Below are 25996 nucleotides of genomic sequence, written 5' to 3' on the forward strand. Positions count from 1 at the left end.
TTTGCAACATTGCCTTCAAAACCAAAACCAAAATCCTGCGTAGTAGGTAAATGAGCTAAATAAGAGACCCTAGAGATACACATAAAAATAAGAGTCTCTGCACTGTAGAATCCCACACACTACATTCTTAACTCTCACCAGGAGTAAGTCTACGGAACCAGAAGTGTTGCAGAAGCCAGCTATACAGGGGCTGTGCCTCCCATTTTGCCACTTGAGGTGAAATGGGAAAGTGCCTTGCGACAGTTGCCTACCCCACCTGCTCCATCAATTCCGGCAGAGAAGTAGCACCTGTATCAGTGCCAATTTTTTGCAACTTTGTGCCATTTTCTGGTAAATCTCATGTGGTCTGCAAGAACTTGCACGATTTCGGCAACATCTTGTCAGAAATCGGCACGTTGCCACCTGAAGTCAGTACTGATGCCAGTGCTGTTCCTCCTCCAACAGCAGAGGTGATGGGGCAGGCTGCTGCTCTGCCTAAGCCTGGAAGATGGAAAACAAGTCTTTAAAATAATGTTTTGTGCTGGACCGTAGTCACACGGCCGAGTTGAATGTGATTGGATCTCCCCATGCCCACCATGCTCCTTTTAGAGGACTTTCACTGGTCTCAGGATGAGCAAAGTTTGCCAGCTTATGCCAACCTATCTTTGGCTGAGCTGGAGTTGGGGACTTTATGCCAGCAGAGAGGTCTTGCCCATGAAGTCTGGATGGCAGCAGTGGCTTTTCCATCTGTAATGTGCAACATGTGTCAGCAACAGATTCTTCAACCAACCTGGAGAGTTGAAGCACAGAATGGAAAAGCGTCATGTGGGGACCACTTACACCTTTGTATGCACAATTAAAGACTGCCAAGCAATGTCTCTAATTATGTTTGTATGGCTGGCTCATACATTATTTATTTTTTTATAGAAAGGATTTGAAGGCCTGAATGATGAGTGGTATATTAATCCTGGTAGGATTTTTTGTTTTTAATATGTTTGTTGGATTGAGTCTATCAATTGCAACTCTTCATACTGAATTTTTGCTGATCTTACTAGTTTTGGGCCTAGTGCTTTTAAAGTACATTTGCGCTGTTGTTTTCTGTTGCTGATTTTATTCTGATGCTTTTTTAAGGTGTTCTGCCTGTGCTTTATTTTTATACTTTGTGAATGGACAGTATAGAAATGTTGTGAAAAAATACGCAAATAACAGATTCTTTATTTACAAGTTTAAAGCTGTGAGCTTATTTGAAGGCCTTTAGTTCCAAACAGTGGGTTCTAAAAAAACACCAAGTTAATGTATATGGTGGTAATGGATATCAGCATCTCTGTGGTACACACGCCTGCCATTGATTTGCCTCTTCGGGTCATGAGGCAGAGGGCTGTGTGTAGAGAAACTCCATGCATTTAGTTTATACATGCACAGGCTCTTCATAAGGCCAGATTAACCCTATGTGGAGGTAAAGAAAGGGGCTAAGTAGACAAAGTTCCTCCTTTGCCTTCATGCACTCAGTGACTTGGGATTGACCTAAATACAGAAGTATACTCTCAGAAAAACGTGCACATGAAAATAGGAACGCTCCTTATACACATGCCACAACAACATTCTTACATCTTGTGAGTGGATGCTCAAGGTTTGCCTCCCAAGGTTGAACGTAGAACACAGAAGACAACCTAGATCTTAGGTTGAAGAAGATCCAAAGAATAGGATGTAAAAGTCTTCTCCCCGCCCCCAATGTAACTTAACTGAGGTTTGAACCCATGGTGAACAATGTGAAAGTTGTGATGCCTTTTATCAGATTAGTACTGATAGTTCACAACAATGCCATGGCCCTATAGCAAACAACTGATGTACAAAAATCTGGAATAATTGTGTATACCTGTGTCTGAACCACCATTTTCAAATTGTCTTAATAGGGTGCTTGGGGGACTTTGCATATACTGTGTGATGGCCAATTCTGTCTACTTCTGTCCCTTGCCACTCATATATTCGGCAATGGGTCTGTGCTATGGAAGGTGGGGGAAGAAGTAACTCTTGAATTTTAGCAGAAATGTGTGTCTCTTTGCACTTTCTCTTACACATGCAGATTGGTGATGAATCATTTACATCCATGGCAATGTATGAGCAGATGCCTCTAACTGTTTTGTAGTGGCAGTTATCATTGGGTACACACTATGGCTCAAAATGCCATGAAACTAAGAGAGGGAAGATAAAGCAAAATCTATTCAGACTGAAAACAAATAAGCAATGCAAAAGCTAATAGTGCTTCTTAGTTAATGCATATTGATTGCAAACCACATTGCAGTAATCTGATACATGCTTTGGTTTTTATTCTGGTTAGGTAATAAATTATTACTGGTTGCTTGAACACGAAATGATTGGAAACAGATCCAAAATTAGTGCAAAATATACAGTCAACAAATGCAATGTTTTGTTTTTAAAATGGAATAGCCGATGCAATAGAGCAGAATTTCTGTGTTTAGGTAGTTCCATAAATCATGAAAAGCAATAGATTGTATGAAAAATGAAAGAGAAAACAAGTCATAATTTCATCCTTAATTTGAATTATAGTGAAAGTCTTGAGAGTCACTGAGAATCTTTCCTCGCTGATTCTTAAAACATGTGTTGGTTACCTTAGTGGAGAACATGGCAAATTATCTATCTATGGGTAGCACAGTCTAGTCACTACTCTGCTATGGCACAGAAATGTATGCTAGTAAGTGCTGGGCTTTGGGGAGGAGGCGTGAGGCTCTGGCAGTGTCCTAGAGCCCTCCTGTCTCCTTCCTGAACATGGGAAAGAACTAACTAGGTTTTGGGAAGGAGACAGGAGGACTCCATGACCCTGTCACAGCCCTCACACTTCCTTCCCTAAGCCCAGCACTTACTAGGCTTTGGGAAGGAGGTGGAAAGGCACCCCCTTGGCCCCTGGGGGGAGGACTGCTCACGCTGCCCTATATCTGCCTCTGTAGAGGCTTCACTGCCACAAGCACAATGCAGTACAATATAGATGGAGTTGGCATGGCTATATTTATTTTTCAAAAAAATAATTTTTATTAGTTTACAACAAAAACAAAAACACACAATAAGTTCACATCCAATTTTTCACAAATTATCTCTTTTCTGGACTTCCTTTAGCTTTTCCGTAAATCATCCATAATCATTATTTAAATTACGCATTCCTTAGGTTTGTATTGTCATTATTTAAACCTTTCTTTTTCTATTCCCTTTAAACAATACTTCTCAAATTTCACAGTGCTTCTTTAAATCCCTCTAGCGTTATCTGTCCCTCACTTATACTTTTCAGATATTCCACAAATTTTCCCCAGTCCTCGATGAACTTTTGGTCTCTTAGATATCTAATTTTCCCAGTCAATTTATCCAACTCAGCATAGTCTAACAGCTTCATTCTCCATTCTTCCATCGTCGGTATTTCCTGTTGTTTCCATTTCTGAGCCAGTAATACTCTTGCAGCTGTCACTGCATATTGAAAAAATTTACAGTCCTTTCTCTTTATCTCATTTCCTAAAATTCCTAACAGAAAGGCCTCTGGTTTCTTTACAAATGTGTATTTTAATATCTTCTTCAATTCATTATATATCATTTCCCAGAAGCCTTTCACTTTTTTACATTCCCACCACATATGGTAAAAAGAGCCTTCTTTATCTTTACATTTCCAACACTTATTACATGTCTTATACATTTTTGCTAATTTTACCGGTGTTATGTACCATCTATAAAACATTTTCATCACATTTTGTTTTAGTGTCATACATGCTGTAAATTTTAAATTTTCTTTCCATAATCTTTCCCAGTCTTCTAATTGTATGTTGTAACCAAAATCTCTGGCCCAATGTATCATTACCGATTTAACTTCCTCGTCCTTCAAATTCCATTCTAGCAACAACTTATACATTTTGGATAGAATTTTAAAATCATTATTTATTATTTCTATCTGAAATTTTGAATCCATGTCTGCGTAACCACGTTCTTTAATGTCTTTCCTAAACATTTCATTTATTTGAAAATAATGCAACCAGTCATATACATGTTCTTTAACCTGTTCATATGGTTTTATTTTCCATTTTCCTCCTTCTTTAAATAACAATTGGCCATATGTGATCCAATTGCCTCTCATATTAATTTTCCTTACACTCATAACTTCTAATGGAGATAACCAGTGTGGTACTCTAGGTTCTAATAGGTTTTTATACCTATCCCAAACTTCAATCAAAGGACCTCGGAAGATGTGGTTCTCAAAACCTTTATGGGTTTTCTTCTTCTCACACCATAGGTACGCATGCCATCCAAATCTGTTATCAAACCCCTCTAGGTCTAACAATTCCTTATTTTCTAATTTTATCCCTTCTTCTAATTTTATCCATTCTGGCATGGCTATATTTAACACCTGTTGTCACTGAATATGAAAATTACTGTGATTGCTCGCCACGGAGCACTCCTTTAATAAGAGGAAGCATAAGCTGGCTTTTCTGAATAAGTGGTCCTGCCTGGTGTCTGAATCCTGGCACGATACAGACACTGTGACTGAGTGGTTCCTGGTGAATTGCGTGTCCTGCCCAGAGCTGCCTCTCCCTGAAGGAGCAGGCACCCAGTTTGGGGTGCTTTTGCCTCAGTGGCTAGAAGCACCTGTTACCAGATGCAACTGGTGCAACAGCTATGGCCATTGATAGACTGGGAGAGTTTGATCACAGTAGATCAGGCACTGGATACTTCAAGATTGGATTGCTTACTTCTGAGTAGACTGTATTCTAATTGTTTCCAACTGGAGAGTTACGCGCATAAAACCAATTGGCATTAAAAGTGCTTAACTTGTTGTGTATCACAGCCATTAGTGTTGTGATTAGCTGGCAACAGAACACTCATATTTTTAAAGCATAGGATCACTTCCTGAGGTTTCTGAAGCATTTGAGTATTTTCCCCATGCTACTTATCCATCTCAACGGGCTTCCAAAAAAGGGCTGCAACTATTTTTGTCTTTATTTTTCACATAGGGTAGGAGACTAAAGGAATGTCTCATCACAGGGACAGCCCATTTCAGAGCCCTGAACACAACACAGATTTATATTAAAATATATGCAGAGTTTGTGCATGCCATGCGGTGCAGAATAATTAATTGAATAAGATATAAAATTGATGTTTTCAAAGGGGGAAATTTAGCAAAGCAAGGGAGATGAGCACGCTAGTGTCGGAAATTGCATCAGTGGTGTTTGCATGGCATTGTCGAGGACAGCGATTAGAGAGAAAAATCAAAGCTGTTTCATTAATCAAATCAATTCTCTATTGTAACAATGCAAAGATGTTATGTCTGCTGGCAGTCTGATTTGAAATCAAATGTCTATGGATTAATGAGTGCAAGATGATTGCTTCCAAGGCTGTTTTTGCAAGCAGAAGATTTTTTTTTGTGGGGGGGGGGGTGGAATTGGAAATGTGGCGCTAGACGTATCTGGCAGCACAGTTTTGTGCTGAGATTCCAGATGGGCTGTCTTTATTATCATAATCACATGAAATTAAACATATTCTTGGGTGTATTCATTGAAACGATAGTCCTGGATCTTCATGTGGTTGAAATTGGAAGACCACAAAGTAGAATGAGCCAAAGTACATGAGCAGCAAATTTTTCTAGTGCAGTTGATGGATTGCACCATTTCATATTTCAAGTGGGAGCCTTTATGTTTGAGTATGCCCCATATTTAAAATTTTAAAAAATGTGCATAGAAAAGTACGCTATGGAACCATGCATTTAGGCTAAACGTTTCTCTCTGACATTATTGTTTTCTGTGTACAGAAGTTTAATCTCACCCCACATTCTGGTATAGTCCTGTGAAAGCACAATTAAATGATTCTTCAGATAGTGTAGCTCCCCTCTGAGTCAGATAATCCATAACTATTATTCTGGAATTCCTGCACTTAGTTGTAGTATAATGAAAAAGAAGATCAAACTTTATATTTTACATTTTTCAGAGGTTAAGTGCTATGATACCTTTTAATGTGCCAAACCTATGCTCACTGAAGAATGAATCTCATAAACTACTCTAGCATAAAAGAAAGCTCATCTACTATTAGAGGAAGCTTCCCGGAATTAATTCAGGTACCATTCTACATTCCCCTTGGTCCCTTTTCTTCCTTGAGAAGTCTGTTTGCTCTGGTTCAAAACTAAATTGATGGTATATAAATGCCCCCTTTTGAGTTGAACAGTTAATTTTGCAGATTAGAAAGAAAAAAGAAATCCTTGTTCTGATGTTTCATCTCATTCCCCATGGTGCTATAGACAAATAAGAAGCATATAGCTCTTACTGAGTCAAGATTATAGTACAGCTTCTCAGGAGAAAATTGGCTGGCTTTCATTCACTACATAAAAAATGGCCAATTAAACATGGAAGCAGCAAGAAGCCAAAGTCCTCCTGTTGTGAGATGTGAAAATTAAATTGCTCTCTGCATTGGCTTGCCCCTTTTTCTGTCTAAGTTTAGCTCAGTGTTATTTCCTAATGTTCATCTTAATGTGCTTAAGGCCGATTGATGCCAAGTCTTGACTTCATGAGCCTTATTTGCTCAGATTAATTTTTATTCAAGGGGTAACCTCACTGGCTTCCACAAAAATCGGACCAGTTTCCGTTCTGAGGGCCAGTTTCCACACTCCTATGAATCAGGGGGTGAAATGAAGAATTGCGGGAACTGTAGCTGGTTAAGGGTCTCCTAACAAGGTTTAACAAACTACAATTCCCAGGATTCTTTGCAGGCTGGAAGCCACCATTTCCCTGTGGGGTGTCAGTCTGGGGTATTCCACTGGGGAGGGGAAACAGCAGCTGCAATTTTAAAAAATGGTGGAATGGCATCCTTCCCACCCCAAATATCCATGAACAAATTGATGTCTGAGGCATTGTGGAGAAAGCTGTCATCTGTCAGTCAGCGGCTGTCAAGAACAGCCCCACTGCCATTTCCATAGTAAGTGGCAAAAATTATTTTTGTTCTCTGTTTTATTATTTTAAATATCCCTAGTTCTCCACCAACAAAGAGGATAGAGGGACATTTATGCACAGCAGTTGTTTGAATGCTCTCCTATGCAAAAATCCCTGTGCACAGAAATCTAACCTGCCAAGCTGAGGGGTTTAGTCTACAATTCTCCTTGACATGGTGTGTTTCTCTATGGAGTATTTTTCATTGGGGAGTGTTCCCCACCTTCATCTCCACACCAGCAACTTGAAATGCTACAGTCATGGGAAATCTTGCTACTCAAAAGTTTCAATTTCAATGAGTTCAGTAGAAATCTCATAGTATTAAATATTTTAGGACTAGAGCCTTAAATTATATGAAGAAGGATTGTGAGACCACTGGCTTCACTTTACTTGCAGTTTTTATATATGATATTTTCAAGCATATACAGAAGTAGATTAGTTTTTTGGGAAGCAAATAACACAGTTGTGTGTACAATCTAGTTTCTAGCACTGATATACAGTGGTACCTTGGTTGACGAACTTAATCCGTTCCGGAAGTCTGTTCTTAAACCAAAGCGTTCTTAAACCAAGGTGTGCTTTCCCATAGCAGCGGAGGACTCAATTTACACTCAACAGGAAGCAGAATATGTTCTGCTTCCAAGGCAAAATTCACAAACCAAAACACCTACTTCTAGGTTTGTAGAGTTCTTAATCCAAGTTGTTCATAAACTAAGCTGTTTTTAAACCAAGGTACCACTATATATTCCTTAATGAGAAACCCACTTTGGAATTCTCCACAGGAAATCTTGTGTGTGTCTGTTGAAATCAAGAGTATTTACAATCCGAGTTCCTTGTCAAAATTCAAATACTTTTTTCAAGGTTAGTATTGGACCAACAAAATCAACAAAAAATGTGGCATGCAATCATATATACTTTCCATCAGTGTCAACAACCCAAGCATGAGACAAGTTCTGGATCCAGATAATTTTCTTGAACTTCACTGATAATTTGACAAAACCTGACATCAGAAATAGAGCAAAGTCGGAAGGCTCCATGAGGAAGGGAGAATGGGCACTAACGGGGGAAAGCAGGAAACAATCTGTTTCTTTTCTCCTGCAGTCCAAATTCTGGGCAGTGTATGGTATGATGGTATGAACAGGGAAGGAGTGTGTGGAAAGGAGCCAGATGATTTGACCTTCTTCTCCTACTGCCATAGCAAATCTCTCCAAATCTTTCCTCCAAGCCTTTTTCTCTTGGAAGCTGTGTGGAAGCCCATTTTGTCAGGATGTTATTTACACTAATTGCAAAGCAGAGTTTCTCTAAGGTAATGAGTGTTCTGCCATGTTTGTAAATTTTGCAAACTGGCGGAACTGTTGTGTGGCAAACCAATGCCAAAGACACTGCAGGGTCTGGATTCCCCCCACCCCGTTCTTCTGGAGTTGAAAATATTTTGTGTTTTTGCCTGATTTTGTTGATCCACATAGCGCTGAAATTGAGTGAATGCAGAGTAGTGTAATAGCATAATATTTTGCAATGGTCCAGGGATACAACCATAAACTATTATATCTTAAAGTGCCACGAATGCTTTGTGAATGCTGTCCTCAGAATGCTATCTAGGGAGGTGTGGGGTGTATTTAATTTCTAAAGAGACAGTCAAAGCACTTTGAGCACGTACATGGGCCCAATTCAGACATAATGAAAAACCATGGCTTCATGGTATGTGACTAAATCACTATGAGCCAGGGGCTGCCACACTCCCTTTCTCACATGAAAATAGATGTTCTAGCTTCTGATTTTAAATACCCACAGTTCTGTGAGATCCAAATGTGGGGAGCTGTGGTTTATTTAACCTGTGGTTATTGAGAACAAACCAGGATCAAAATGTGGTTCCAGATTTGAGCTCTTCCTTAAACCACTGGTTAAACAAATGCAGTTTGTGGGTTTTGTGGGTAACTGGTTAGTTTAAAGTTGGAAACAAACGCTTGAATACACAAGCCTAAGGCTCACCAAAGCTTCTTCACATAGCACAAACCAGGGTACACCATTACCTGGCCAGATTCTTCAAATTTATATATGGTGTAGATTACAGACTCCTGTGTGAAGCTTTGCTTGCGTACTTCCATCATTAGTCATTTGCATTCATGTAGTGCCTATTCAAGCATAGCCATTAACCATTACTGTACACTACTGACAACTTCATAACCAGCAGAGTCAAACCATAACCCTGTTGAGAAATGTATCATAAAATGAATGCATGGAGCATAGCAGGATTGCATCTGTTGGACCTGCCCACAGTTTCCCACAAATTCAAAGTGTTTACTTATTTTAATTTATTAAATTTATATACCACCCTTCATCTGATGATCACAGGAGTGTTGGCAGTATAAAAGCACAAAATATGTGACATAATAATGAAGAAGACATTTTAGCACAGGTCCTGTACAGAAGTTTGATGAGCATGTTGTGTGCTGTGGGCACACTCCTTATTCTCCAACCCCCAGGTTCATTCTATACTGAGGTCTGGGGGAATTTGTTGTTGCTGCAAGTATTTCACAGCTCATTATTATTCCACTGTTATGCTTGTCCAAGTTATGATATGTATATGTTAAGGACACATTTTTATGATAAAAAATGATGAGGTCAGTTAGATGCCATATCATATTCTTGCCTGTTTTTGTAACTGTACATTGTGGGATATTAACCTCAATGACTTATGCGCAAGTATGTTGTTTTAATGGAAAAGGAAAGTTCTATTGAAGGCTTTTTTTAAACTTGCAAATGGTGTCTTGCTTAATAACCTCCACTGGGTATTTTATTTGCATGGCTTTGGGTGGATGGGTGGGGGGGAAGTTTGATCCTGATACCAAATTGACCCAGTCAAATTTGTATCAACAGAGGGTTAAACATCCAATCTTAACAGTCACAGTTTTCCCCCAAAGATACCTGGATTGTTGTTGTCAGGTAAGGATGTTGAACCTTCTCTTTTAGAGAGCCCATATTCTCTACCCATGACTTTAAATTCCCAGGGGTTCCCTTGGGAGGGGACTGCATGACTGTTGAAGCAATTTAAGTCTGTGATGTAGGCATCCTTTGGGACTGAAGCAGAATATAGCAAAAGAAGGGATAAATTAACTCTGTTGGTTTTAGTTTGGGCTTCTTCTTCCCTTCCCCTCCTATTCTTCATTTATTTTGTTTACTTCAGGACCAGGCTTCCTACTGAGTTCTGCTTCATGTAGGGAAAAAGCTTTTTTTGCCTAATTGAAGAGCATTGTCGAGCATGTCACCGACTGTAGACCTTGCTGTAGTTAATTAGCAAACAAGTGTTTTATTTTTAAAGAGTTCACCAGATGATCAATCACAGATTTTAGATAGTTGTCTGAGTTGCAAATTCATCGTGCTACTGGAATGAAACTGGGTTTACAGGCTTAAAGTGGTACGATCTCCCTCCCTTGGGGATGGGGAATAGGGGCGATGATGGATGGGCTGTGCTTGAAATTATTCATTTGCACATTATTCATATTAGAATTCAAGAAATAATTATTTGTATGGCAGGTAGCCTAGCTATCCTTCCTCAATGGTATGTGTGGGCTTACTATGTATACGAAATAATGTGCTGTGGTGTTTTTGATCTTTGCCTGAAGTCAGATGTGCACTGGAGAGAATGAAGGAGGCCTTGTTTCAAAGCAAAAGCAATGATGTCATCTCTGAGTCACCAGGGTTATTGATGGACTGACTCTCCTAGCTCTGGCAAGTGGAATGAGGTGATAACAAGGCTTTCAAGTTTTACCATTGTTTGTGACCAATTACCATTGTTTGTGACATATTAGCATAGAAAATCAGAGAATAAGGCCAGTTTACTATTATGTGACTGTCAGCTGATGCTCAGTTTCTGCATGAGACTATTTGTGTGGGGGCTGGGGGAGGGCCTTATGGTGATGAGCTCCTGGGCTTCAGCAGGTACCACTACTTGATTGATTCTGTTTTGTGGGATAACCTATGGGATAAGCAGGAGTCACCAACTTTTTTTGGATCTGTGGGTGCAATTGCAAACTGGCTAAATTACTGTGGGTGCCGCACAAACTATACAGCCAAGCACTGATTTTACGGAAGCTCTCTTTAGTGACATGTACTCCTGTGAGCGGGATATGTCTTGCCCTACAGTTGTGTGAATCTTTAAGCATGTTTATACCAATTACAGTACTTCAAATGGCTTACAGCAGTGATTGCCAAACTTAGCCCTCCAGCTGTTTTGGGACTACAGCTCCCATCATCCCTAGCTAACAGGACCAGTGGTCAGGGATGATGGGAACTGAATTCCCAAAACAGCTGGAGGGCCAAGTTTGGCCATCACTGGCTTACAGTAATACAGTATCTGCTAATACAGTAGCCTAGAACCCTTGTACCTACGGGACCGCCTCTCCCGGTATGCCCCACGGAGAGCCTCAAGGTCCATAAATAGCAACACCCTAGAGGTCCCGGACCCTAAGGTAGTTAGATTAGCCTCAACCAGAGCCAGGGCTTTTTCAACACTGGCTCCAGCCTGGTGGAACGCTCTGTCTCATGAGACCAGGGCCCTGCAGGATCTGATTTCTTTCCGCAGGGCCTATAAGACAGAGTTGTTCCGCCTGGCCTTTGGCTTAGAATCAGTTTGATTCCCTCCCCCTCTTTCTTTTTTCCTTTCTCCTTCTGTGTTGGAACTCCTATTTGGGGACTTCCCTGGCTTTTTTCTGGCCCATGTAGGACCAGTCTGGATAGTTAGCCTTGGTGAATACTTGACGTTTTCATCCCCCAAAAAGTTTTTGATTGAGTTTCCATTGAAATGAGGCTGCATTTTAATGTTTTAATGTTGTATTTTAATCTTGTTTTTAAGCAGTATTTCAATCAATTGTTTTTTATATTTGGTGTTAGCCGCCCTGAGCCCAGTCTTGGCTGGGGAGGGCGGGGTATAAATAAAATTTATTTATTATTATTATTATTATTATTATCTGTATGAATCAGGAACACCATTCAGGAGGGTGACTGGGAGGCAACTGTCTACCATAGGCTTCTTGCCTCAAGTGAATATTCTTCAGGTGTATATCTATTTCTAGTTATTAAGAGGTACAATTCCCAAAACCCGAGTCGAGCAATACTTTATTAGGACTAACAAAAGTGATACAATCAGTGAGCATTTTTTTAAGTGCCCCTGTACTCTTCATCAGGCGAGGTGTTAAGCAAAGTTGGAGTTGGGGAACAGAAGGGGGGGGGGGACTAGCTGCTTATAGAAACCTGAGAGTCACAACATGATGTGTAGGAAGCTAATGTATGAGGTACATAGCAGTAACCTCAACAAATTGCAAAGTGATTTATTTTAAGAGCACTTGTTGAGGTTACCAGTGACCAGCGCAGTTCTAAGCCTATCAAAGAACAGACTTTGAACCTTATTATGAATCTCACCTCCCCTGGTGTGCTTGAAGGACTGTGTGAGCACAAGAAAACTCTGAAAAGTTAATTGCTTTCATGTGAGATACTTGTGAGTTTAGTTTGCACTCTTAAAGGGATTGAGACAACAAGACCAGACACTCTGGCTGTATTTGTAACGGAGCCTTATTTGGTGCTCCTTCAATCTTAACTATCTGGGGATATGCTGCAGTTGCTCTGCAACAAGGGGAAAGCAGTCTTTACATGCTCAGAGGCACTTTTAAGCTATAAAACAGTCCTTGTCACAAGTCTTCCAATGTTGCACATGCTTAGGCAAACAAGATGGTAAATATATCCATTGCGGCTACACACAGCAGCATTACTAATTACTCCTTTGAGTGGGCATCCTCTTAAAACTAAAATACCTTTGCAAAGTGCTACAATTTAAAATATGATGAAAAACAACAACAGGAGCAATACACCCCCTATGATGCCAACTATTAATATTCAATGCTACTGAATTTAAAGCAAAGATTTACTAATTTTATTTGTCAAGTTGTTCAAGTGGAAAATCAGTTTTTCCCTGATGGGTTGCAGGTGTGGGCATTGTGCAGGGAACTAGGAAGGCTACATTGGTTTATAACAGTATTGAAGACTAACAGAGATCAAACTCTGCCTAGCTGGTGAATTTATTGTGTTTGTATATTTCTGTGAGAGAGACAAGCTGCAAAAGGCAGGAAACGGACTTGGTACTTCAGAGGGCTTCAAGAACCCTTGACTGTATAGACAAAGAAGAATTCCATTTTCTGAATGCTGTCCTGGTCCAGCCTTAAAAAGGAGCAACCAAAGTAATCTCTCTTGAGCAGACTCAGGTGGAAGAATGCCAGCACGTTACATAATAAATTGCATACTATCATGTGATACAGGTCCCCAGTGGGACCTGAAACCTGACATGCACAAAGAATGAAGCCAGTTTTCACGGTGTGTTGACTTAATTTCCAAACATCCTTTAAAATACAGCTAGATTTCTGCCATCATCTGGGGACTGAATCAACAAGGCTGTGGGAGGCACCAAATTAATTTTGCATCGGCATTCTGGATGCTGCTGATAATTTGTTCTGACACTGTGGCTATGGGTTATGACTGCAACAAGCGGGAGTGATCTGAGTGGACATTGCAGGAGCCAAATTTAATAGACTTACTACTGTAATTTTCTGCCTGGAGGACAGCAGAGACTTTCCAGTGTTCCTGCAGCACAACAATTGGGGATTACTACGTAACAAGTCCGCGGGATTGGGAGAGGACTGAGAGGATTAATGGAGTATGACAAAATTGCACCTAAGGGGAAATCTTCTGTAGCAGTAGCTCTATGGTAATGTGGTAGACCAGGCAAATTGGCAATTGCTACTGATCTTTACACATGCATGTCTTCAAATAAAGTGTGTCAAAGTCAACTGGGAAGCAACAGTGGAGCTAAGACTGTCACAGCTGCTTATGTCACCCAACACACAAATCGCTTAATGCTATCATTTTAAGTATTTTAACATCAGAGTACGTTAACCATCGCTAGACCGTGAGCACAGCACTAAACAATCTTGCACTCTGTCCTGACCTCTCATACCCAGCTCAGTGAGATCTTAAGAAACAAGACTCAAAAATGTGAAGGACTATCACAAGTCTCTTTGGGGATAATCTCTCTCTCAGCCAATTTGGAACATCCTGTTGCATTATAATATGACCAAAGAAACAGAACTTGGGCCAGTATCAGAGAGAACAGGGCAGATTAAGATCTCAGTCACTTCCAAGTGGCTTTATCTGTGGTAAAGGAAATTTGGAACACAGCTAAGACAGGGCAAAACATGTTCTGAACCCAGATGATGGTTGCCATTAACACTAAATGTTGATTTTGAGGATGATAATAATGAGATCAAATCTTGCCTATTGTACTGTGTATCCCAGGTTCCACTAACAAAGATCAGTTGGCGATGGATACATGTGATCAGTACCTCAAGGAACCCCTTCCATAGCCATGCACTGGCTCGACACATATATCCCAGATTCCCAGCCATCAGATACCAATTCTCAAAGCACAATTATACTTAAGTATCATTCCAAACCACTTGTTGTTTTTACAGAAGCCACATTTGATTTAGGCAACGGACTGTGAATAGGCTCTGCCCATCAGTTTACTCCTGATTCACAGTCAAAGGATGCTTTAATCCTTGCCTGCTTCCAAAGGTAACGAAGGCTGTGGAAGGAATTTCCCTCTTATGAAATTCAGCTATTAACTCCCGTGCATGTGCAAAGAAGCAGCACTGGTGGAGGAAGAGGCGTGCGGGGGGAGCACACCGCCCCCGGCAGCGCGATCCCAGCAGGGTGCCATGGTGGCTGCCCCCCTGCCCGTGCTGGGTGCCACGCCCCTACGGGTGGCACACCACACCCCTGGGACGTGTGCCAGCCCTGCCCCTTCCTGCTCTCCGCCTCCCCGGTGTTGGAGCATGAAGCTCTGCCACTAAAAAACAGGCAAATGGAATGAGGCATCGGATATGACTAACAATACAAGAACCTCTGCCAAATGCTCTATTGCCCTTTGCCTGAAACCTGGGAGATAAATAGTGTGCAAAGGCTATTTCTGGCCCCATTTATTTTTTTGCTCGATTTGAATTCAGTGGGCAGAGTGAGAAAGAGCCCTTGCCCTGTTGTGTTTCAGGTTATGTGGGAGAAAGAAGCTAAACCGCAAATTGGTGGGAGGAGGGCTAAAGTGAGCTCGTGGGCTACTAATTTCCTTTCCAACTGTTCTGCCACATACGAGCATAACCATGGAAATGGAATATAAGGCAGATGAAGGAGCAAGGTTGTGCAGATTGAAGGAAACTCTGTGAGCATCCATTAAATTCTATGGGAAATATTAAATGCGCAGTGATCAGCAAGACTGCTGAGGGTCCTCCCTAGAAAGTGTGAATACTTGGAACAGAAAACAGGCTTAGCCACTATACCAATGGTGCCCTAAAGAGGACATACTTTTTTCCCATGCAAATGAATGGCCACCACGTTGTATCCCTAGTGGGGATATTTTGGCAATAAGGGCAAAATCTACTCACCACCTAAGCCTGAGCGCCTCAGTCTCCACAAAGAGAAACCCCATGGGAGGTACACTGTGCTTTTTTCCGTTCAGTGCACAGAGAAGATTCTGTGTTGCGCTGGCTATGGGTCTCCAAAAAGATAGCAAAGGAAGAGGCAAAGCTCCCAAATGGTTCTGAAAATAAATAAGACTAGTTCTTGCAAAGCAGTAAAAATGGCCAACACATTTTGGTTGATGACAGCCTACCTATCAAGGCAGCATCTCTTTTGCTTTCGGTGCTTTCTCCATACACCCACCCACATATTTCCCCTTCTCTCCCTCCTTCCCTCCCTCCCTCAGTTCACAACAGCAGACATTGATTTTCTTAAGGGAATTATGATCCCCACTCCAAAGCTGCACTCCAGCTTTGACACATTAAAATCATATGCTAAAATCTATGTGTGATGTCTATATTTACTTTTCACCTTTAGTAAATCAAATCACGGATTTCTTCCAGCCATGCAACAGGGAGACCCATTACAGTACTGCAAAAGGAAACGTAACACTTTATTCCTTTAGTCTCTCTATTAAGATTTACAGCTTGGGGACTATGATGGATATTTTCCTTTTATCCTCAGATAGGGCTCTCTTGTCTCTTCATATCAGTGTGTACCTGGCATGTAAGCGAACATTTAGGCAGAATTACATTTTATACTTGGACAGCAGCGCTACTGAGTAAAGGCCTGCTTCTTTTGAGAGAGACCTCTCTCATGGACGCACAGTGGTACCTCGGGTTACATACGCTTCAGGTTACATACGCTTCAGGTTACAGACTCCGCTAACCCAGAAATAGTGCTTCAGGTAAAGAACTTTGCTTCAGGATAAGAACAGAAATCGGGTTCCGGCGGCATGGCAGCAGCAGGAGGCTCCATTAGCTAAAGTGGTGCTTCAGGTTAAGAACAGTTTCAGGTTAAGTACGGACCTCTGGAACGAATTAAGTACTTAACCCGAGGTACCACTGTACTTCAAGAACGGAGAATCAAGGCCTAACATTTGTTGAGAATAAATTTGAGTAGTGCAACACTGGCTTTCCCCCGAGCTCACTCTTCAGGAAGCATCATGTGTAGGCAACCTTCTGCCATAAGATTATCTTATGAAGTGTCTGGGAGATAGAACATGTTGCACCAGCGCAGAAGAGCATGAATTGTGACACAATTCAGCTAGCAAAAAGTCACAGGTGTTTCAGTAGTGTTGCAAGCATGATGATATCTTTTAAAAAAAAGATCTAGATGTTGGGGGCACTACATGAAATATGTGCCAACATCAGCTGAAATCTAATGCATGGGCTTCCCCTTCCCCAAATTATGTTTTGCTCAACCTCAACAATATCTTTTAAACAGATGAAAAAGATGAAAAAGATTTAAAAAGATGAAAATAACAATAACAAGCAGATCAGCCATCCTGTTCTTAGCTGTTGTTGTTTGGGTTAAGAAGTGTTCTACAATGCTCTGTTTACATTGTTCTTTTTATGTTTGCTTGAGGGCTAGTGTGCAATTTATAAATCCAATTAGGCTGAAAAATACAGATGTAATTATTAATAATCTCTATCATGTACTTCAACGGTCACAGCTACTCTTATAAATCAGAAAGGAGATGTGGTCTTAAGCTGCATTCCATTTTTAAAAGGATAAACACCGCACTGTACTAAGAGGAATTACTCAAGTTGATTTCAGCTGCGTTAAAAAAACAAATACTTTCCTAATTCACACTTACTTAGGGAACAAATGATGTCATGAACAGCCTATAGGCATTATGAGGAATGTGTTAAAATGCACGCCCTTTTCAGATCCTGTTACTGTGGAGCTGTAGGGGGACTGAGGATCTACATCTGACCTACAGATACTCATTTCCATTTCTGAAATGAACTTATGATCAATGCTGCTTCTGGGCTTTAGTAGGTTCTTGAGCAAGGTGCCACCTGTGGACCCATTCTTCACTTCAGGATGCCAGTGCCTTGCTGCTTGTTCTTATCCACTGGGTCCAATCCCAACAACCCTCAAGAGGGAGAGCACAAGGATAGGGGGGAGTGAGGTTTCGCCTCACTTTTGCCTTTGTTTGCATGCTCAGAGGTGTCAGGTAAAGAAGAGAAATGGCAGCAAAGAGGCTGAGAAGGACCAGGAGTCTCCAAAGAGTGGCACTGGGCCCTCTGCAGGGATGTGATACCTACCCTTGGTGCAGGCCCTGCCGCACATGGAGCCTTCTCAAGTGGTTGAGAAGCCTGCAGAGGCAAGCATATATGTGTTGGCTTATTTTAGTCACAGGAGGCTAAATGTTGTATTTGGGGATGGAATCCGCTCTCTCGATGCTGTGCACCCTCCCTCCTTCCCAAAGATTGAGCTTTAGCAGTAAGAACATCTGAAAAGTGCTACCCGCTTTGGAGTATGTTCTCACCTGAATGACAGAGAATGGCCTCTCTGCCCCCTGCTTTACTCCCCAAGAGTCATCTGAGATGAGAGGTGATTGCAGCGAAGCCTTGATCCCTGATTTGCAGCACATAATCTTCTCTAAGGCCTGGGGCCTTTCTACATATAGCTAAGGATTGTATCCAAGGATCTTCTAATCAGAGTAGACTTATTTAAATTGGTCAACCTTATTAATGCATGTCCATTGAAGTCACTGGGTCTACCCTGAGCAGAAACTAGTTGGCGACAATTCTGCATTTTCACGCATGTTGGAGTTAGTTGTGACCTAAATACTGTAGTAGGGGACAGTGCCTCTCCAGTATCTGCACTGCTGTATGATAGGGGGAAGGGGCATTGGAAAGAGTCATTCAGGACTGTGCCTGCTTGGGAATTTACAAGCCCTACTACACAAAAGTGACATCATTAAGTGTGCAGTCCCAGATCCTTTATTAGACGCATTACAGACCTCTGCAGACTCTAATAAGCCAAGGTATGACCCAAAGAGTAGAAGAGCACCATTGCCACAAATTCAATGCAGGAATTCAATAATTGTAGATTTTGCATCAGAAATTTGGGTGGAAACTGCACACATATAAAAAAAGGCTGTGAAAATGCTTTAAAAAACATTTTGAAAAATACATTGAATTTGACATAGCTCACTGTCACCAGCTAACGTTACATTTGTTTATTGCACTTTACAGCAAATTTAAAAGATTTCATTTGCAGCTGTATAGCTGAGTCCTTAGATTAATATGATATATATGTTGTAATTAATGCCAGTTGAATGCATCAGGTCCATAAACACTGGTGACTACTGTATGCATTCACATGAAAACATGAAGAATATGCCAAAGTAAGTGTGAAGAGGGAATCTTGCCTTTTGCCCTTATCAACTGGATTGTGTATTTATTGGCCACATTCTTTATGTGGAGAATGTGCAGCTTCCCTGAGGCATTGTCCAGTGCATATGTGGAGGTAAATATTTGCCTAGGCTGTGCAATGTGTGAAGCTCATCTTGGTGTCATCACACTGTGTATATTCTCCATGCCAACATGTAAATGTGTTTATCAATTTACAGTCGTCATATGGGACAGTGTTGCAAAGGCTTCTGAATTTAAATCCAGCTGCCACACTTGTCCTCTGGACCCAAACATGGAAAAATGTGTGTACAGTGGTACCTCGGGTTACATACGCTTCAGGTTACAGACTCTGCTAACCCAGAAATATTACCTCAGGTTAAGAACTTTGCTTCAGGATGAGAACAGAAATCGTGCTCCAGCGGCGCAGTGGCAGCGGGAGGCCCCATTAGCTAAAGTGGTGCTTCAGGTTAAGAACAGTTTCAGGTTAAGAACGGACCTCCAGAACAAATTAAGTACTTAACTCGAGGTACCACTGTATATAAATGAGGGGAGATCTTGGACATAGCAACAGGGGGTTTTGAGCTTTCTACTGAAATAGCTTGAGCTGCTGAAGAAATAAGCTTTTATTCTGATTAATTTACTACTTCAGTGCTTCCTCCTGTTATTTAGCATAGCTCTCTATTATTTTGCCTGTGATCCAGGGGGTCATGCTGTTTTCCAGGTTGCAATTTAAGATGATTAAGGTCAGCATGTGCTGCACAAGTGCATGGTAGTGTTCTTGCACGGTTCCTGTTCATTTCAATTGTGCTCAGAGAGAAGAATTTCTCCACCGAATGCAGCACTATTGTGAAAATATCTGTGATGGGGGTAGCTGAGCTTTTATATCAGATAAGCATAAGCCCTCTAAGGCACAAATAACAGAACTACGGTTTGTCAGCAGTGGATCTCTGGAAAGGTGAACACTGGCATTGTCTTTTGAACTGCCCAAAGAGCTTCAGCAGCTGGGCAGTATAGAAATGAGGTGGTCTTTAAAATATATTTAATACATACATATACCTTGGGGGAATTTCTTCAAATAACCAGTTGTATTTTTGGAAAGTTTTCAAACCAGATGCCTTTTTGGCTGTGATCCACCAACCAAGTAAGACCATTACAACAAGCTGGTTTAGTTAGAAAAACTCTGTACAAGAAGTAGTGTAATATGGACTGAACCACTGTTTACATTTTTGAACTAGAAAAGACTCAGTAGAGATGCTTTGCTTTTTGTTCCTGCCAAGTAATGCCTGCTTTTCCAACTTGTTTTGGCAATGCACACAGTGTGGTTGTGGAGCATGAGTGATCTAACCTTACTGTGTGATGTTTGAATCCATGACTCCACTTTTCATTCATTTACTTCTTAGCTAGGTGAAGCAATTGGACTCCTTTGTACAAAACAAATCAAAACAGCACATTTCCTCGCCCCCGTGTCTGCTTCTGCCATCCACCCAAAACAGTGAGATAAATATTATTTCCAAGCTATTTAAAGCTGCAATCCTATATTCTACACTCACAGTATGAACTCCCCTTCACCACTTGTTACATTATGGACATACATATAGCAGCAAGTCAAATGCCGGCTCAGCAAATTGCTTTCCCTGACAAGGAGATGTGTTAGCCCTCTTCCATGCCTCTCCCTTGTGCATCAGAGGAGCTGCACGCCATTTATTTCCCCAGTTTTAAAAGAGGATAGATGCGACAATGCATTCATCTTACATTTTACATCTTACATAAAATAAACGTTTTAAAAACAGTTGCAGAACTGAATGCATGCACTGTGTTAGTGATATTATTGGTAAAACCAATACAAGTAGTTTTTATCTCATTTACTCTGTACAATGTGAGGAGCTTCCAAGCAGGTCTAACAGAGAACACACCCCAGAGAGTAGCAGCACTAGCAAGCCACCTCCATCTCTCTTCGAAAAGTCATATTTGCCTTCACACAGAGCCAGACACTCAGTAACTTCATTGGTGGTAATTGAATAAGCAACTTGACTCAAAACCAAAACTCTACAGTAAAATTATGCAGTGCAAAAACACACAATATTATTTCAAAGTGCAAGCGTGCAAAATTTTGAATGTTACCCCACAGAAACAAATTCTTTGCAATCAGGGCGAGGGTGAGGCTACAAACTTTGCTCCCTGGTGTGCTAATTTATAGATTTAGTGAGTTTTGTTTCTTTTTTACTTTCCTTTTTAAAAAGGTTAAAAAAAAATCATGGAAGTGCAGTGTTTTCAACAACACTGGATTGCCCCTGTCTTTCAGTCTGAAGTGCATCTTAATTTTGTTAATGTGGCAGAAAAGGAAGAGAACAATTGTTAAATTGAATATACATGCTGTGTCTTTGGAAACACACAAACACAATTTTTAAGATTATTTTGTGTTCTCATCCTCCGTCCGTCATTCTAATTTAGTAGGTGAGCACCAAACTGAGAACATGGAGGGTGATTTGATAGAAGGAGCATGGGTGGGAATTAGAATGACAAAGTCTAGAAATGTGCTTCAAAATTGAAGAATCAACATAGGGAAGAAAAAAGTGTGTGGAAAACAGAACCTTGCTCCTGCTGACAATCTAAACAAATAGTCCTGCTCTAGTCTTGCATGCAATAGTTGGTTAATGCCCACATGCTCCCAAAGATGTGTCTAGCCAGTTCAGTGGAGACCCAGTGAGTATTATGAAAAAGATGGACTTACCCATCTACAGATAGGTAGCCGTGTTGGTCTGCCATAGTCAAAATAAAAAAAATCCTTCCAGTAGCACCTTTAAGACCAACTAAGTTAGTTCTTGGTATGAGCTTTCGTGTGCAAGCACACTTCTTCAGATACACTGAAACAGAAGTTGCCAGATCCTTCTATATAGTGAGAAGGTGGGGAGGGGTATTACTCAGAAGGGTGGTGGGAATGGGAGATTGGCAGATAGCTGAGATGAGCCTGCTGACGACTCTTAACGACTGTAATAGGTCTTACAGGAAAAGGCCCTTGCCAATTCCCACCACCCTTCTGAGTAAAACCCCTCCCCACCTTCTCACTATATAGAAGGATCTGGCAACTTCTGTTTCAGTGTATCTGAAGAAGTGTGCTTGCACACGAAAGCTCATACCAAGAACTAACTTAGTTGGTCTTAAAGGTGCTACTGGAAGGATTTTTTTTATTTTACCCATCTACATTAGCTGCATATATCAAAACCTGTTTCTGACTGCAGATCTCCATTATGGGATTGGGGCAGATAAGTGGAGGGAAGAACAGGCCATACAAGCACCTGCTTGACATGGATAGGTGAAACATTGATCTACCTGTTTACCCAATGCCAGTTAAATGGGGGGGGGGGGGATAGAAAAGAAACTTAGCAGTGTAATCTTCCTGAGATGTAAGCCCATTGACTTCAATGGAACTTACTCCCAGGTAAGTGCACATAGGATTGCCACCTCAGACTCCCTTGGCCCATGACTTGCATTTTGTATACCATGATGTTACTTAATGTAAAAAAAAAAAATAAGAAGAAGACAGTTGTGCTCACTTGGAACATTTCCATTATAATTATTTACTACTCAAGAGTTATTATTCCTCAGTAGTTAGTAAGCACATATTCCTGCTATGTGTGTATGATGTGGTCACTATGGATTAATAATAATATGGTTTGAAAGCATTGCATAAATAATAACAGTTCATGTGGGGGGTGTACTCCTTCCATGTACCAGTACAGGGTAGGCAATATTTTACAAAAAGGTATGTACATGTTCACTGGACTGGTGAATGAATACATTTTCTCAACACATTATTTTACAAGGGGGGGAAAAGCTGCAAAATTCAGATATTCATTCTATTTCAATCCTGTTGCTATGTATTTATCATGTAAGTAGTTTAGATAAAAAGATTCTATGCATTTATCTGAGATATTTTGTCTACTTTATATCTACCACTCGACTGGAAATTCACTAAGCACATGTATAGCAAAGTAATGCTTCGGTTTGGATAGTGAAAGCCAGGCTTGCAAATACCGACTGGCCCAGTTGCCTTTGATGAATTGGAATTGCTTGCAGGTGATTGCACAGCAAAACATGACAAACTTTGCTTCTTTTATACCACAAATGTGTGGGCAGGTGGGATGATACAAGACAAAACAAACCCCATATATGTGAATTAGGACATTTCCTGGACTTATTTGCAAGGCTGGTGAAAGCTAATGGCTGACCTTTATAAAATTGATATTTGTACATTATAATTTAAATATTGACAGAAGAAAAGATATAAGGTTTTAAAAATCACTGTATTTACAAATTGTACTACATTCCATTTTTTGCTTCATTTTGTTGAACACTTTAAATGTAAAGCAGTATGCCTCTCATGCCTGTCAAATCAAAACCCTATTTATTTACAATATATCTCTATATCTATATATAACCTAATGTAATTGCAATTTTATCTCATTCATATAATTGTATATATTTATATTCTGTGACTTTTAAAGTCTGTACTGAAACTTAACTTTGCTTAAATGTGGACTTCTTTCAACTTATATTTTTTAACTGATGATTTTAAGGCTATGATCATTTACTAAATGTACCTTGGGGAAAAATTCACAATAAAGTTTCAGAAGTTGTTTTGTACAATGTTGAGGCTTTGTCTTGAATTTTTATTTTTATTTTTTGAGAATTTGAGTTGGTGTGATACAATGGGCTGGAGAGACCTAGCAGTCTTTTCTGAATTGCATACATAAATAACTTGATATTGAAATGGCATAAATGTGGTGTGTCATACAATGACTGACTATTCAGTCAAGTGCTGTCTCATTTTACGTATGGAAACCTGGCACCCTCTTGACTCCAACAGCACTTTTTGAGAAAATGCAAAAGGTCATAACCTAAAATTCTTTGTAGCTCAAGGTGCATGGGTTGAGATACACGAGTACTCAGTATGAGCACACAGGCTTGTAACCCTACGATAGAACTGTTGTCGATGCTCCCAGTGCATCTTCAGAACAAAATCATGCTGGGTTTCTGATGTAGGTCAGAATGGATGCAATCCAGAGGACTCCATATCTAAAGACAAACCCCACACATCCATGTACAGCACTTGATTTCTCTTTACTTGATCGTTCAACACTTGAGTGAGCTCCTTCAGATAGCCTAAAATTCCCCAGGTGGAACAGCCTTGTAGATACAGTCATGTGGAGAAAGTAACACATGAGGCTGGCTCAGTTACGTTGATGGCCAAATTTATGCCATTTGTGTGAGCATGTGGATTCACATAGTGAGCCCACACCCATATCTGAGTCATTGATGGGAAGTGGTGCCCTGCCAAGAAAATTGCCCTGGTTCACACATTACTTTCTCTAACTATACAAGGGCTGGAAAGATTCTAGAGCTAGGGCTAGTTCACACATGGACCTGTTATATTTTCCGAAGCAGAATAAGAAGCTAGGGTGTCTAGTGGTCATGGGGCGACTGGGGGATTTGCACACATAAGTTTGACCTGTTACAGAGACTTGGAAATGTGTTCAGCGATGGTGTCTATCACAACACAACACACATCTGAAGTATTATGGGGAATACCCACAACAGAGCAGAAATATAGAACAAGTGAGGATAAATAATTGTTGGATATAATCTTACAAACCTTTACAGACTCATTGGATGATATCCAGTGTTAGTCATATTCAGAGTATACCCACTGAAATAATAGACCTAAGTAATTGATTGCAGTGGATCTGCTCTGAGTATGTCCTAGTTAGCTATCACCTATTGTTTGATTAAGTGTATAAAGTAAAAAATAGCAGTGATGGTATACACCTACGAAGTGGTACCATTGACCTAGTGAAATTGAGCACCCTCTAACCCAACAGAGGTGGATGAGGTTTGAAGGGTACAAGACACTGTCCATGCCAAGTAAGCACTGAGGAAGCAAGAGAAGATGTCCATAGAAGAGACCTCTGCCCCCTGGGGTTCAAAGGGACATCTGGAGTGTGAGGTTATGGCTGAAAGTCCATAGGCATGTCAAGTCCATTCCTGTGGGGTGGCAGCTTCCTTAATGGTAAGATTTCTTTCACTAAATGAATAGTTAGAGGTACCTGGAGTAAAGGTGACAGGATTGGTGAGCCATGTGCAAGATCGATGTGAGGTTTAAGAATCTGAGGTTAAATTTCATTTTTTAACTGACCTAATAAGATAAATTAAAATATGCACTTTAATAGCAAAAGTTATGCCTTCATTGTGTTGACTTCAATATCACTACTATAGTAGCAGAATTTATTATCAAAATTACCACCTGGGAAACATTTTTTACCATGGGAGCCTCCTCCACCTTCCTATTAATGTCACCAGTGTTGGCCCTGCTACAGATGATGCACCACACAACCTGCATAGATACAGTAGAGGTAGAGAGGGAGTCCTTTGCGCTAGGTGCTGTGGTTCTTTGGAAATATTTTCGTAGGAAACCTTGCCGTTCCTTGCTTGTTGGAGACCCAGAAAAACGTAAGCTTTTAAGGAGTAGAATGTGACCCAGCCTCGAGTTGCCGCATTGTAGTGCTATACTGATTGTTGGGAGCTACCTTAGTTTTACAAAGGGGGGAGAGAAATGCTTTCAGCCAATCAGTAATCCTAGTGCTAACACACAAATAGTACCCAAATAAAAATACAGAATAGGAATATTTATCCTTGATACAGAGAAAGGTGTGGCCTGGGAGAGGAACTGGGAACACTGCATTTAAACAGGGCCTGACCTGCTTCTGAGGTAATGTATTGCTACTTATTAGCGTTCAATCTCGCCTTCCTTGGTACAGCAAAAATTACCAATACAGTGGTACCTCGGGTTACATACGCTTCAGGTCACAGACTCAGGTAGTCTCTCAGGTAGTACCTCAGGTTAAGATCTTTGCGAGAACAGAATTTCTGAGAACAGAAATTGTGCTCTGGTGGCGTGGTGGCAGCAGGAGGCCCCATTAGCTAAAGTGGTGCTTCAGGTTAAGGACAGTTTCAGGTTAAGAATGGACCTCTGGAACGAATTAAGTACTTAACCCGAGGTACCACTGTAAAAAGAACCAATTTAGTTTACCATCTTACCATTCACTTCTTGAACAAGCGAGCATACAGATTGGTTGCTATAACACTGGAAACCTCTTGGGTTGCAACTAAATATGACCTATAATCTCTGACCATGCTATCCACATACACAGTTATGCAATTACCTGATTAGAGAGAAGAGGGGAAACTGTGAAATTAGCAGATTCCTTCCTTGACTCTGTATATATGCAA

The 25996-nt window shown here is 40.7% G+C and overlaps 1 protein-coding gene and 2 long non-coding RNA genes across 13 annotated transcripts in view; all 3 read left to right on the plus strand.

Moving 5' to 3' along the window:
- Positions 1-25996, plus strand: part of PCDH9 (protocadherin 9) — a 759938-nt gene that overhangs the window by 28141 nt on the left and 705801 nt on the right. The window lies entirely within an intron of this gene.
- Positions 4698-7165, plus strand: LOC308475941. Its single transcript, XR_013985563.1, has 2 exons — positions 4698-4763; positions 4796-7165. It is a non-coding gene; the product is annotated as an uncharacterized lncRNA (long non-coding RNA).
- On the plus strand, positions 11909-20470 carry LOC308476001. The gene is made up of 2 exons (XR_013985629.1): positions 11909-17473; positions 19262-20470. It is a non-coding gene; the product is annotated as an uncharacterized lncRNA (long non-coding RNA).

Source organism: Podarcis pityusensis (assembly GCF_964106645.2).
Source record: "Podarcis pityusensis genome assembly, chromosome: 4".
NCBI classification, from domain to species: domain Eukaryota; kingdom Metazoa; phylum Chordata; class Lepidosauria; order Squamata; family Lacertidae; genus Podarcis; species Podarcis pityusensis.